The 11,819-nt window shown below is 39.5% G+C and overlaps 1 non-coding gene across 1 annotated transcript; it reads left to right on the top strand.

Annotated features, from left to right (window-relative positions):
- The first annotated feature begins 2,994 nt into the window (after positions 1-2,994).
- On the top strand, positions 2,995-3,100 carry LOC128287750 (small nucleolar RNA R71). Its single transcript, XR_008278451.1, has one exon. It is a non-coding gene; the product is annotated as a small nucleolar RNA R71 (small nucleolar RNA).
- Positions 3,101-11,819: the final 8,719 nt, after the last annotated feature.

Here is an 11,819-nt window from a genome sequence, read left to right as displayed (position 1 = left end):
ATAATATGACCGAAATATCTAATGTATGAATGCATGTGGGTAAGCATAAAATCCATGGAAACAAGAAAGATGGATGAATGTAATATGAAAAATGGAAAAATTCTTTAATAATAAGCATGAGTATTTCTATTATTCTACTATGAATGTTCACTTAAAATAGTCAAATGGATCAGAGAAAACATGAAATAGGCAACATATTTAAAGAAAATAGAGAAAAAAGAGTAAACAAACGCAAAAGGGAGAAGTTTGGGTCATCAGAAACAGTCTTATAGGTGGTGCATGGGTGTGGCAGGTAGGGCGTGTGGAGTTCCAGCGGCTAGGGTCAGGGATTTTTGGGGAGGGGGATGATGAATAGTGAGGGGTTTATATAGATTTTGGGGCACATGGCCATGGGGCACGCCCGTGTGCCCTAATTTTTGCCCGTGTGTTTCACGATTTTTAAATTTAGGTACGTTTGACATTTGCCCCACGCCCATATTCCTTGGACGTGTGGGTGCACACGGCCGTGTCTTGTTTCGTTCACTTCTCCCACGCCCGTGTTAGTTTGACAGTGTTAACCACGGGGGCTAGGCACGGACGTGTCAAACACCCGTGCTAAATTGACAGGTTAGCCTACAATTTTAAAACACGGGCGTAAGACACACCCGTACTAAATTGATAGGTTTGCCCACGGTTTCAGAACACGGGCGTGTTGCACGCCCGTATTGGTTTGGCAATTTCGCCCACGGCCCTATTACAAGGCAGTGGCAATTTATCGCATCCCGTGTTGGGGAAAAAATTTTGCCCTGTTTTCACACGACCTTACTGCATGGTCGTATCTCCTCCTATGTTGTGTGCACGGCCTAAGGCACGCCTGTGTGCCTGGCCTTGTGGATGGGAAAAACCTGTGTTTCAAGACTGAGTTAGTAGGTTAGATGTGAAAAAGTAGAATTTAAATAAATCATTACTGTTAGTGCTCGGGTTGCCTCCCGAGAAGCGCTTATTTATATTCTAAGCTTGACTTACCTCTCTGGTGTGTGATCATAATGGCTCGAGGAGTACACACTCCTTATCCCTGCTGTCAACTTTATCAATATAAGGTTTAAAACGAGTATTGTTTACCTTAAAAGTTTTGAATTTGGGGTGAATTACCTCGACTGTACCAAATGAAAAAATACTGAGTACTGTGAGAGGAATTTCTTCTTTAGGTTCAGAAGTGGTAATGCGAGGATTTGCTGTATATAGTAGTACTTTGTCTCCAACCTTAAGTTGATTTGGTGATGTATTTAGCTCGTCCTGGCTCGATTTTGGTTTATCGGGTGTTCTCGATTTCTGTATCCGCCATTCATCTAGTTCCTCAATTTGTAGCCTTCGTTCTTCATAGATAGTCCTTTGTTGTTGCTTGAACATGGCTCGTGTAGGTTCTTCGAACTTATTTCTTGCAAAGTAGGTTGCACCTCATTGTCAGTTTTAGTATAATGATTTATACAGCCACCTTCAATTTTCGATGTGTTACTCGAATTACAAGCTTGAAGGGTGATTGTTTTGTCTCCCACACGAAGTGTGAGTTCACCTGTGCCAACATCAATTATTGTTGTAGTGGTTGATAAAAAGAGCGTCCCTAAAATTAAAGGAACGCTACTATCATCTTCTATGTCTAGAACAAGAAATCAACTAGGAATATAAATTGTCAATTTTAACGAGTACATCTTTAATAATCCACCTAGGAAATCTGATTGTTTTATCGGCTAATTAAATACTCATCCTAGTTTGTTTGGGTTTCCCAAGACCTAGTTGTTTAAACATTTTTTAAGGCATGACATTGATACTAGCCCCTAAATCAGCCAAAGCATTATTAACATCTAGGCTACCAATTAAACAGGGAATCGTAAACCTCCCTGGATCTTTTAATTTGTTGGCCAGCTTATTCTGTAGTATGGCTGAGCAAACCGCATTCAGCTCCATATGTGACACCTCATCCAACTTTCGCTTATTTTTTGAAAGCTCTTTTAGGAATTTGACTGCGTTTGGTATCTGCAAAAGAGCTTCAATAACTGGTAAGTTAATATGTAACATATTTAAGAATTTAAGGAATTTACCGAATTATTCTCCTATACAGTCTTTCCTTGTCGCGTTTGGGTATTACACACGAGGTTTATATTTTTTACTTACCAGTTTCTGGTTATTGTGGTCCACCTCACCCTTACCTTTACTTACCACAGTTTCTTGCCTCTATTCTGGTTCAGGTGCAACTAACCCTTCCTCATATTGAATGGTAATTGCATTGATTTACTCCATTGGGTTAGATTTAGTGTTACTCGAAAGGCTACCTTGTGGTCGTTCAGATATCAATTTAGTGAGTTGACCTATCTGATTTTCGAGCCCTTGGATAGACGCTTGTTGATTTTAAGTGCTGTCTTGGTATTTTAAAAATGAGTTTCTGACACCGAGATGAATTTTGTTAGCATCTCCTCAAGGTTCAGCTTTTTCTCTTATTGGTAGGGTGGTTGTTGGAAGCCTGGAGGTGGTGGTGGCCGCTGATTCCCTTGGCCTCCCCATGAAAAATTTGGGTGATTCCTCCATCCTGCATTGTAAATATTGCTATAAGGATTATTTTGAGATCGAGGATTATTACCCATGTAATTTAACTACTCGTTTTCCATGTTGTCGCCATAGGGTGGGTATTTTGGATTGCTCGATCCACCTCCGCTTGCTTCGCACTGCATTACTGGGTGAACCTGTGAAGAACTAAGAAAACCATCAATTTTCTTATTCAATAGTTCTACCTGATTAGAGAGCATAGTGACCGAATCAATGTTATAAACATCGACTGCTTTTGTTGGCTTTGTCCTCATGACTTGCCACCAATAATTATTCAGTGACATCTCCTATATAAATTCATAAGCATCTTCAGGTGTCTTATTATTGATCATTTTTCCAGCGGCTGCGTCGATCATCTGTTGAGTCGAAGGATTCAGGCCATTATGAAACGTTTGAACCTGTAGCCAAAGTGGTAACCCATGGTGAGGGCATCTTCTCAAGAGGTCCTTGTATCTCTTCCATACATCTAGAGTGTTTCTAAATCCATCTGCACAAAATAAGAGATATCATTACGTAATTTAGCCATTTTAGCCGGTGGAAAATATTTTAATAAAAACTTTTTGGTCATTTGTTCCCAAGTAGTGATTGACCCTAGTGGTAATGAATTCAACCACTATTTAGCTTTGTTTCTCAATAAAAAAGGGAATAACTGAAGGCGAATGGCGTAATCAGAAATGCCATTAATTTTAAATAGATCACATGGTTCCAAAAAGTTCGCCAAGTGAGCGTTGGGATCTTTGTCCTGCAAACCATCAAACTGAACAAATTGCTGTATCATTTGAATTGTGTTAGGTTTTAGTTCAAAAGTATTTGCAGCTACAGCAGGTCTAACTATGCTTGATTCAGTTCCTGTTAAAGAAGGTTTAGCATAATCATACATAGTACGCAGAGCAGGATTCTGATTAGCAGCAATCGCAGGAGGTAACGGATTTTCCTGGTTGTCGGCCATCTCCTTGGTTATGGTTGAAGTATCGTCCTCTTGCTCTTCCTCTGTGTATCTTAAGGTTCACTTTATTTCTCTTTGGTTTCTGCGAACTGTGTGATCGATCTCACTATCAAACAGTAATGGTTCTGACGGGTTTCTTCTGGTCATAAACTAGAAAACCTACCAGGAATGAATAAAAGAAAAATTAGAAAAGAAAATAAAAATTTAAATTGCAAATAAAGTAGAATGGCATTATTTATACTTGATACGTGATATTCGCGACAGGTTTTAAAAATTTATAATTAATCGTTCTTCAAACTAACTATTATCATGATGAAGGCAAGTGTACCTATCGCACAATAGTATAGCTTTAGCAAGACTGAATTGTTGAACCCAAAGGAACCAAGAGTACTAGTAATTACTTTCTTTTTATTATCTAGCCTAAAAATTAAGGGATTTGTTTATCTAAATAACTAACTAAACTAAGAGTGCATAGAGAGAAATTGGGGAAAAACTTTTGGGCAAATTCGATTGATTCAGACAATACCCAAGGAAAAATCAACCTAGACTTCACTTGTTATTTGACACTGAATCAGAGATTTATTCATTTGACTTGATCTATAGAAATCCCTAAGTTATATTTTTATCTCTCTCGAGACTAATAACGTCTAACCCTAGGTTGATTAATTGAAATCTCTTTCTAATTAACGCCTAGTGTTGCATTAACTTGATCTATGGATCCCCTTATTAGGTTTCACCCTAATCTGGCAAAATCTTATCACCCTATCTCTAGGCGTGCAATCAACTCCGCCTAATTATGACAAATTTACTCTTAGACAGGGTCTATTCCTCCTTTAAATAAGAGCATTAACTTAAATCAGTATCCTGGAATATGAAAACAAGAATTAAGAACACATAATTAAGAACAAGTCAAATATTTATCATACAATTCAGATAATAATAACAAGATCCGTCTTAGGTTTCATTCCCCTTAGGTAGAGCAAGTCTAAAAGACGAATCCACTGTTCATGAAGACACTGTTTACGCCTTATCCATCGGGCTTACCCCTGTTGTTGCGGAATAAGCACTCTTGGAAAAAGCAACTTCCTTCCTTAATGGACGAGGAGGAAAGAAAAAAAAACAAATGCGAGGCCAATAGTGCCTTACGAAAGCGAATAAAGAAGAGAAAGGTCAAAGCGTTACGACCCTTATTCCAATTCAATAAGGGATAACCCCTAAGCAACGGAAATCCCCTCTTGTTCCAAAACCACTAGGCATCGAAACAGATATGAGAGAAATGCCCCGAAGAGAGATGGTTTCATGATTCGGGTTGCTCCTTGAGTTCAATGTTTTCGAGCGTCAAAGCACCTAACTATACCTACACCATGCACTCCGCCGGTAAGCAGCCCGGGCATGAAACCGCATTTGGAAGCATATGTGTGCCACTTTGGCACGAGATTTCAGCTCTACTTTCATGGTTCCACTGTTCGTCGAGATCCCTTGAGTGCTATTAAATGGCACGTATGTTAAGCTTTGCTTTCGAATGAGGAAAGAGTTAATTGCCACGTGGAAAGTCTGACTGAGCGTCCCCTCTTGTGCTTAGGGGGTTTAGTTCATAATTATAGAAGAAAACATCTCAAAAGAATAATGAATATAAAACATAAAGAAAACCCAAAACCCTTGAATGGAAATTGAAGGGAGATCTTCAGTCTTGATGATGAATCCGGCTTCTGAGATGGACCAATCGGCTTCCCTTGAGTAATTCCTTGCCTCCTACTCTGCGTCTCCCTTCCTAAGTGCCTCCTCAGGTGTTTAGATAGGCTTTAGAATGCCTAAGAGCCCTCAAAATTGGCATTTTCCAAATAGGTTTATACTTGGGCTCGGTAGGGACACGCTCGTGTGCGATTACTCTAGCCCATGGTCAAGGCTGTTGAATAGGCACGAGCGTGTGACACGTCCATGTGAGAAAGTCCTAGCCTTGTTGATTTCCCATATGGGTCCATTTTCTCTGTTTTCGTCCCGTTTCCCATTTTTTTACTGTCCTATCCTTACCTAAGTATAAAACATGAAATTAAAGAATTAGGAGCATCAAATTCACCAAATCTAAGGAGAAGCCATCCATAAATGTGCTAAGCATGGGATAAAAACATGTATAAATTACGGTTTATCAAGCTTACTTTTAAATGCTTTATTTTTACCATGTATCATAATCTACTCGATACCATGAAAGTATAAATAATACGATAGAAGAGTATCCTACATTATGAACAAGTGCGACAGCATGAGGTTAGATACAAGATCCTATCGAACCACAAAAATAGTATAGGATACAAAAGGTAAGTTATGAGACATTGAGTGCTTTGAACTCATGAGTTGAGTCTGAGTTCATGATAGTAAACACACGGGTAGAGACACGGCTGTGTGCCTCAACCGTGTGAAGTGCACGGTCTAGCACACGGGCGTGTGCCTTGGCCGTGTACCCCTAATTGGATGCTGACGTCAGAAACTGAATGTCAAAGTTTTTAGACACGGGTTAGAACACGGGCGTGTCATGGCCTTGTGAGGGACACGGGCCATAGACACGGATGTGTGCTAGGCCGTGTGAAAACCCCTGTAGGTTCGAATTTAGAATTTAATTTACACGGGTATGGGATACTAGCGTGTCCCTACGTACTTAGGCCATGTGTACCACACAGGCCATCAGCACGACAATGTTCAAGTTCTACACAGGCGTGTTACCCATCCATACGGGCGTATGCCCTGTTTCAAATGTCATTTTCCTAGTGTTGATTAAAGGACCCAAATTGGTCCTGAGTGATTTCCAAGAGATGCTTTGGGCCTTATAGGCCCCTGATAAGAAGTTTTGGAAAAGTTTGAATTTTTTTTGAATTTAATTAAGTCTTCGTGACTCGTAAATGTTTGAATGCATGTGTTTAAGTTTGGTAACGCCTCGTATTCCATCTCGGCGTAAGGCACGGGTGTAGGGTGTTATATTTAGTGGTATCAGAGCTACGGTTTAGTCAGTTCTCGGACTAACCTAGGTGTGTTGAGTCTAGCTATACATGCCTTAAATAAATTTTGAAAGTGTGATAGCTCCTGATTTTGTTATCATGCTTTCTTATAATAATGGATCCCGATCAAACTATGGCGAACGATGTAGAAAGTAATGCACCAGCTCTTACTGAAGGGGTAGTGCCATCCGATAATCGACCTCCCACGGTTAGTCAGGGAGGGGGAGAATGGGTTCAGGAAGCCTTTCTCCACATGATGAATGAATGGTACACAGAGTTTGTTCGAGCGAACCCGAATGCTCAACCCCCTCAACCTCCATTTATTCCTTAACCTATCCCTGTAGCAACCCAGGGTATGGATTTTGTGAAGCTGAATAGACCACCAGCGGACAAGATCTGAAAGCATGGAGCCAACTAGTTCTGTGCAAATAAAGATGATGATCCAAAAGGGCAGAGTTCTGGCTTGAGAATACCACCAGGGTATTCGATGAATTATCTTGTACTTCTGAAGAATGCTTAAAGTGTGCCATATACTTGTTGAGGGACTCGGCATACCACTGGCGAAAAACATTAGTTTCAGTGGTACCTCACGAGAGAGTTACATGGGAATTCTTCCAAGAAGAATTCCGAAAGAAATACATTAGTGAGAGATTAATGGATCAAAAGTGTAAGGAATTTCTTGACTTGAAACAAGGCCGTATGATGGTTACTGAATATGAAAGGGAGTTCATCTGACTTAGTAAGTATGCTTGGGAGTGTGTGCCCTCTAAAGCTAAGATGTGTTGAAGGTTTGAAGATGGACTTAATGAGAATATCAGATTGTCAGTGGGTGTCCTTGAAATGAAAGAGTTTTTGGTGCTCGTTAATCGAGCTTGTAAGGCCGAAGAATTGATTAAGGAGAAGAAGAAAACTGAGGCGGAGACTAGGGATGCAAAGAAGAGACATTTAAGCAAGTAATTTTCATCTCAGTCTAAAAATTCCAGATACGTTTACTCCCGTTTTCATCTGTCAGTTGGGCACTCGTACAGAGATTGTAAGAAGCAAGATTCAAATTCTAAATCTCGGGCTACATCGGTGGCTAGTATGGGTAATGCCATATCTTCTCGACCAGAGTGCCAACATTGTGGTAGAAGTCATTTCGGCAAGTTTAGAATGAATATCTGATGTGGTTCTCAAGACCGTTTTATCAAGGATTGCTCTGGGATGGACAAGAAAGAAAATTTTCAAAGTACAAGGCCAAGTCGCACAAATTCTAAAGGAAGACCACAAAAAAATGTTGGCATTACGGCTAGCAGCAAGAATGTGATGAGAGACACCACAGGGAGATCCGAAGCTAGAACTCCAGCTAGAACTTACGCCATACGTACACGTGAAGATGCATCTTCTCCTAATGTGATCACCGATGAACCAGAGAATTTGCCTATTGTGATATCCTCCACATCTGCCCATAAATGTTTGAGGAAAGGTTATGAAGCTTATTTTGCTGTTATAATGAATGCTAAGGAGTCTGAGCTGAAGGTTGAGACAGTACCAGTCGTATGCGAATATGCGGATGTATTTTCAAAAGAATTGTCCGAGTTACCCCCTAATAAAGAAGTTGAATTTGGTATAAAGCTAATACCAGGGACAACGCCTATTTTGGTTACTTCGAATCAAAAGACTCCATCTGAGTTGAAGGAACTAAAGTCATAATTACAAGAGTTGACTGATAAAGGCTTTGTGAGACCAATCTTTTCACCGTGGGGTGCTCCGGTGCTATTTGTGAAAAAAGAAAGATGGGTCCATGAGGCAGTGCATAAACTATCCATAGTTAAATAAGATGACAATCAAGAATAAATATATATCCATTGTCATGGATTGGCCAATTGTCTGATCAATTGAAAGGAGCAGCATGGTTTTCTAAGATAGACTTGAGATCTGACTACTATCAACTGAGAGTTAAAGAGTCAGATGTGCCTAAAACTGCTTTTAGGACGAGGTATGGCCACTACGAGTTCCTCGTCATACCTTTCGGTTTAACAAATGCTCCTGTCATGTTTATGGATTTTATGAATAGGATATTTCGGTCGTACTTGGATAAGTTTGTCGTTGTATTTATCGATGACATCCTGATCTATTCTAGAGATGAGGTAGAGCATACCAAACACTTGAGAATCGTTCTACAGACTCTGAGAGATAATCGGTTGTATGCCAAGTTCAGTAAAAGTGAGTTTTGGCTTCGGGAAGTTAGATTTTTGGGTCACATTGTCTCGAGTGATAGCATTAGGGTTGACCCCAGCAAGGTTTCTACTATTGTTGAATGGAAACCACCAAAGAATGTGACCAAGGTTAGAAGCTTTTTGGGTTTGGCTGGTATTACAGATGATTTGTAAAGGACTTCTCCATGATTGCTACTCCCATGACGAGGTTATTGCAAAAAGAAGTTCAGTTTGAATGGTCGGATAAGTGTCAGCAGAGTTTCGAGAAGTTAAAGAAGTTGTTGAATGAGGCTCCAGTATTAGTACAACCTGCATCAGGAAAAAAGTTCGTGGTTTATAGCGATGCTTCTCTAAATGGCTTGGGATGCTACTTATGCAAGAAGGCTAGGTTATAGGTTATGCCTCGAGACAATTGAAACCACACGAGAAGAATTATTCGACACATAACCTAGAGTTGGCCGCTATAGTGTTTGCCTTAAAGATCTGGTAACATTATTTGTTCGAAGAGATATGTCATGTACACACTAATCACAAAAGTCTTAAGTACTTGATGACTCAAAAGGATTTAAATCTGAGACAACAGAGGTGGTTAGAATTATTAAAAGATTATGAGTTGATTATCGACTACATTTGGGAAAGGCGAATATGGTCGCTGATACATTGAGTAGAAAATCATTATTTGCACTGAGAGCAATGAATGCCCAATTGGCCTTGCCAGAGGATGGTTCGATTCTAGCTGAGTTAAAAGCTAGACCGATGTTTCTTCAAGAAATTCATGAAGTTCAGATGAATGACAGTGGATTGTTAGCCAAGAGAACTCAGTATGGATCGGGTGCTGAATCAGATTTTCAAATTGATTCCGATGGTTGCTTGAAGTTTCGGGATAGGATTTGTTCCTAAGGATACCGAGTTGATTCGGAAAATTTTAGTTAAGGCACATAGTGGTTGTTTGTCAGTACATCCTAGAAGTAAAAAAAATGTACAATGGTTTGAAGAAAATGTATTGGTGGCCGAGGATGAAAAGAGACATTTCGGAGTTTGTATCAAAATGCTTAGTGTGCCAACAAGTGAAAGTCGAACACCAAGTGCCTTCGGGTTTACTTCAGCCTATCATGGTCCCCGAGTGGAAGTGGGATCAGATTACTATGGATTTTGTGATGGGCTTGCTGGTAACTCTGAGGAAGAAATATGCCGTATGGGTTGTGGTTGATCAACTAACAAAGTCGACTCACTTTATCCCGGTGCGAACGGACTTCTCTCTTGATAAGCTAGCCGACTTGTACATTTCCAAGATTGTGAGGCTTCATAGAGTGCCCTTGTTGATTATTTCAGATAGGTACCCAAGGTTTACTTTGAAGTTTTAGAAGAAGTTGCAAGAAGCTTTGGGGACAAAGTTGAATTTTAGCACAACTTTCTAGCTACAAATTGATGGTCAATCGAAGAGAGTAATTCAAACCCTTGAGGATATGTTGCATTGATGTGTCCTGGAGTTCCAAGGCAGTTGGGAGAAGTATCTACTGCTGGTCGAATTCACTTATAACAATAGCTATCAGTCGAGTTTGAAAATGACACCTTATGAAGCCTTGTATGGGCGTAAGTGCCAAATGCCCTTGTATTGGATCGAGCTTAGAGAGAATCGAATTCATAGGGTCGACTTAATCAAGGAGACTAAAGAAAAAGTTAAAATGATTCATGATTGTTTAAAGGCCGTTTCAGGTAGACAAAAATCCTACACAGATTTGGAACGAAAGGAAATCGAATTTCAGGTCAGCGTTAAAGTATTTTTGAGAGTGTCTCCTAGGGAAAATTTTCTTAGATTTGGTAAAAAGGGTAAATTGAGTCCGCGTTTTATTAGACCTTATGAGGTGATAAAGAAAATAAGACCAGTAACCTTACCATCAGAATTGGAAAAGATCCATGATGTGTTCCATGTGTCCATGTTACGCCGATACCGCTCTGACCCTTCACATGTGATCTTTCTGACTGAAGTGGATATAGATCGGATATGACCTATGGTGAAGAACCGATTAAGATTTTGGATCGAGAGGTCAAGAAATTGAGGAATAAAAGTGTAACAATCGTGAAGGTTTTGTGGCATAGGTATGGAGTCGAGGAAGCCATGTGGGAACCCAAAGAGACTATGAGAGACCAATACCCAAACTTATTCACCGGTAAAATTTTTGGGACGAAAATCCTTAAAAGGGGAGAATTATAACAACCCGATTTTGGGCCTAGTCAGAACAGTGGTTTCAAAACCACTCTTCTGAAGGCAGAGAAATTATTTTAATATTATTTTATGTGTGACGACATGATTATAAAGGTGCATGAAAAATTTGGTGAATAAATTTTAGCGTTTGAGAGCTTAATTGCGAAAAAGGACTAAATCGCATAAAGGGTAAAAGTCCAATTTCACTTGATAGACGTTCCAAATAGCTAGAGAGCCAAAATTTAAGGTCTTTAAAGGGAAAATAGACCCTTAAAATGCAGCATGGCCAGCCATAGGGACAAAGAATTAGGCTAGTCAATGTTAGGTAAAAATTTGGTGACTTGTTTGACTAAAAAGAAATAAAAAAAAAAGATGATATCACCCATTTCACCTCTTCTTCTTCAAAAAAATTCTCAGCAAAAATAAGGGTTTTGAAGCCTTGAAATTCCAGCCAAGCTAGCCTCTTGCAAGTAAATCAATTTGAGGGTTATTCTTGATAATTTTTGTACTTTTGAGACCCCTAAAGCTTAATCTAGCTATTGAGGGGACTAATTTGTGAAATGATTGATAGCCTAGGGACTTACCATGAAAGGATTTGTATGTTTTCTGAGTTTTTATGGAAGAATGAGTCTAGGTTGTTGAGTGAACAACTTTTGTGAAAGGACTTCTCATGAAAACCCTAATAGGACTATTTTGTAAAGTTTGTAACATTGATAGTAATGTTATGAAATATTGAGAATTTGGGGGTGGTCCTTAGAGAAATAAATGGTCGATTAGGCTTGGCTAATAAGGAAATTCGATAAAAATCAATTTTCGGGCCTAGGGATAAAATTGTAATTTTTGCAAAGTTTAAGGGCAAAACAATCATTTTATCAAAGTATGAGTCTTAAGTTGAATTG

Source organism: Gossypium arboreum, chromosome 13, assembly GCF_025698485.1.
Source record: "Gossypium arboreum isolate Shixiya-1 chromosome 13, ASM2569848v2, whole genome shotgun sequence".
NCBI classification, from domain to species: Eukaryota; Viridiplantae; Streptophyta; class Magnoliopsida; order Malvales; family Malvaceae; genus Gossypium; species Gossypium arboreum.
This window is presented reverse-complemented; position numbering and strand designations above follow the sequence as displayed.